Source organism: Hipposideros armiger, unplaced genomic scaffold (assembly GCF_001890085.2).
Source record: "Hipposideros armiger isolate ML-2016 unplaced genomic scaffold, ASM189008v1 scaffold_769, whole genome shotgun sequence".
NCBI classification, from domain to species: Eukaryota; Metazoa; Chordata; class Mammalia; order Chiroptera; family Hipposideridae; genus Hipposideros; species Hipposideros armiger.
Window position 1 is genome coordinate 361,423 of NW_017732119.1, and position 3,899 is coordinate 365,321.

At 44.4% G+C, this 3,899-nt stretch overlaps 1 pseudogene; it reads right to left on the minus strand.

The window, feature by feature from the left end:
• Positions 1 to 1,151: 1,151 nt before the first annotated feature.
• On the minus strand, positions 1,152 to 1,951 carry LOC109373986 (60S ribosomal protein L7a pseudogene; annotated as a pseudogene).
• Positions 1,952 to 3,899: the final 1,948 nt, after the last annotated feature.

A 3,899-nucleotide genomic window follows, 5' to 3' on the forward strand; every position in this document is an offset into this window, starting at 1 on the left:
CCATTTTGGCTGCCTTCCTGTGTTTGTTTCTATATATTAGGTAGGACTACTATGTCTCTAGTTCTTAGTAGTGTGGCCTTATGTAGTAGGTGTCCTGTGAGGCCCAGTGGTGCTGTCTTCCTGGTCAAAAGAACGGGGCACTCCAGATGTGTGGGTTGTGTGTGCCTCCTGTTGTAGTTGAGCCTTGCTTGCTGTTTGCACATCAATGAGAGTGATTGACCCTCTGGCTGATTGGTTGTGAGTACTGACTACAGTGAAAGAGCTGTTGCACAGGGGCTGATCCTACAGAGCAGAATTCACTTTAGAAGCATGCTGGTGCCTGCCCAGTCTCCCCTTTGGATGTACCATCCAAACATGTTAGACATGCCATCCCCAGGGACTCCTGGGACAGGACCCACTGCAGGACAACCAGCCTGAAGCCTGTGCCCTTCCCAGGAGCCACCTGACATAAGTCACAAAACAATCTGCAGATGGCCCCCCTTTAGCTCTGGGATTGGATGTGGCTGGAAAGGCCAAGCTGTGAATGAGATTGTCTGTGTTAGTGCTGGGCTTAGGGCTGCTCAGCCAGAGGTACGGGACATGCTGGAGCTAGATGTTGCTTGTTTAGGTTTTGTGAGACTTTGAGAGATTTTAGGAAAGTCCACAACATGAGCCAAGACCAACCATTTGTATGAAAAAGCCACTAGAAGCGGTTTGGATGTGCCCCCAGGGCAGGGAACAAAAGGTGTTAGCCAGGTTGATGGAGGCTCAGATATGGTGGCCACCTGTCTCTGCATGCCAAGAGTGGTTAGGGCTCAGGAAAGAAACAATGTTTTCCACCAGCTCCTTTGCCCCTCTAGACCTCACCATGAAGTCAGAAAACTCATTTCCTCCCCATTTGTCCCTGATGCCTTTCGAGCTGCTGCCCAAGCTCTGGAGCTCAGAGTGAGTGAGTCCTTCAGAGACAAAATCCATGTGTGGGCCCTTTAAGGGAATGCCTGCCTGGTATTTATAGCCGTAAGTTATTGGGACTTCTCTTCCCATCACTGAAACCCTGGTTTGGTGAGCTGGTATGAAGCTAGAACCCCTTGCAGCAGAGATATACCTCCCAATTTTTTTTTTAAGTAGACATTTTATTAATTTTATGTACAGAAAACGCCAATAGTGGACACTCAGCCCAGCTTGGTGGCCAGTTCTTTAGCCTTTGCCTTCTCCAGCTTGGCAATGCGAGCCAGGGATTTGGGGCCCAGGACGTTGCCTCCCCGGTGGCAGCGGATCTCATCGTATCTGTCATTATAATTGGTCCAGATAGTTTCCACCGGCTTAGCCAATGCTCCTTTGTCTTCCGAGTTAACCTGTGTAAAGGCGACGGTGGTGCAGGTCTTCCTGTGGACTAGACGCCCCAGCCTGGCCTTCCCCTTGATAATGCAGTAGGGAACCCCCATCTTACGGCACAGGGCAGGCAGGAAGACAACCAGCTCGATAGGATCCACATCATGTGCAATCACCACCAGCTGAGACTTCTTGTTCTCCACCAAAGTGGTGACAGTATTAACCCCTGCTCGAAGGACAGGCGGCCTCTTGGTGGGGACATCCCCTTTGCCAGCAGCTTTTTTCTCAACCCGAGCCAACAATCTCTGCTGCTTCTCTTGCTTTGTCTCTGATATGTACTTGTGAGCCACTTAAGTAGCCAAGTAGCTGTCTGGCGGTCCAAGGCCTGGGTGAACTGGTTAATGGCAGGAGGCACTTTCAGACGCTTATAGAGAATAGCTCTTTGCCGCTGCAGCCCAATGTACCGAGGCCATTTGACAAAGTGGGTGAGGTCCCTTTTGGGCTGAATGTCCTGTCCATTGCCAAAATTCTTGGGCCTTTTCTCAAACAGGGGATTTACCACCTTCTTGGCCTCCTGCTTCTTCACGACGGCAGGGGCTGGCGCCACCTTCTTCCTCTTCACCTTCTTCCCTTTCCGCATCTTGGGCAGTGGGAGGAGAGAGAAAGGTACCTCCCAATTTTTAAATGCCACACACATGGTCTGTGTCTCTGCTCCTCCTACCAACCTCAAGGTGGCTTTTTTATGTCCTTAGCTATAGTGCTTTAGTTCTGCTAGACTTTAGGAGATTCTCAGTGGCGGTGGTTCTGTACTTGAGTTGTCATTTTGATGTGGTCATGAGAGGAGGTGAGCAAAGCATTTACCTACTCTACCATCTTGACTGGAAACTGTGCAATGCTATTTTAAATGCAAATATGAGTAACATGTATATGGAATTACACAATTGCAAAATTACACACTTTATATTTTATACTCATACATGCAAAGGTATTTTTTTTATTAGAACTGTATAAATGCCATAGAAAATGAGCTCAATTGCTTTTATTTTACTTTGTGATATGTGTACATACATTCTACCAATATACTCGGATAGTGGGCAGCTTCCATAATAGTTATATTGTACTTACCTTGAGTTTTGCTGAACTCCTGTCCATATGCTGACCTCTTGTTCATTGTGAATCCAAGTGACTTCTGTGCTCATGGGGCATCTCAAAGACTATATGTGAATGGAATGGCTAGGAATGGTGTGTATGTATTGTACTTTTTTCCTTTGCGTACATGCATGCTCCGATGTCCCATTGGATTTGGCTTACGAGGAACAAGTTCAAAGGTAAAATTATTACAAGCTTCAAGATGACAATAGCAGAATATGAAGCGACCAAGAGACACTTCTGAGCGTGATGCTCTGCAGGTCCCACACTTATGAAGCCCCATCTAAAGCAGATGAAGGAGAGTGAATAAGGAATAATATATTGACTTTGTTTCTACTTTCCAATTTTCCATTAGCCCCTTCTATTGCTCAAAGATACTGAGGGGATAGTTCGTAAACGATTTGGAGAAATGTAGTTTGCAGGAATGAGACTTGCAAAATAGAACAGAGAAAGATGGTAAATGGATGTGGAGCAGATAAAGATAACAGTCGCATGTCCCCTGGCAGATAAAGATAGAAAATTTTATTTCCTATTTCATGTAGTCTTGTCAACAAAAATTCATTAGAGGTTATTGGGGGGAAAAAGGAGACACTTTATTTAAACAGAGTTTGCAAACTGGGGAGAGAGCCTCTGGTGAAAATTGAATGTGAATTCTGAGCTACAGGAGAGACCGTCTTTTTTGGAGAAAGTTCCCACCCAGGTTCCTATTCAGGTATAATTATGCAAATAAGGACTTCAAGCCTTATCTGTTCAGATTGGTTGAGGTAGATGTAAATGGAGGGTTCGGTTTGTGCAATTCTGATTGGTAACTGGTAATATGGTGATGATACGTCAGGGAACTTCCTTGCTGTATGGTCTTTTCAGAAGGGTGGCTCAGATGGTATAAACAGGCAGGGTATAGCACAGGGGATTTTACAGTTAGTGTGTGGTTCTTCCCAGAATGCTGAGTATGTGAGAGGCCTCTGATAGCAAATGGCTGCTAGACTCCAGTTTTGAATGTAGGCCCAGTTAACCATAGGGAGTCCATCTCCATAGATAAATTCCTTCCTGAGGGTAACCATCTTAATGCCTCTGTTCCTTCCTGGTACTAATATATTTTCTGGAATCTGTGTTTTTACTCTACACTAAGGACATAATCTTTAATGTGTTTAAGTGTGGACGAACTATGCCAAGAAAATAGAGATGAAATGTAAATTTCCAATTAAATTAATTGTTCACTTCTAAAAGTATAATAAGCTACCTTTTGAAAAATGGTACCAAATTATGGAACATTGATATAATGCAAAGCTCTGCCTTGGACATACAGCCTTCCTATTTGATTATAAAATATATTTTCATTTACTTTATGCTATCGCCTCTTAGTATTTTGTTGTATGATTGTTACATATCTAGTCAAAGGCAATTTGGGCTCTGAAATACCTCTTCCTTACAAACTTTAT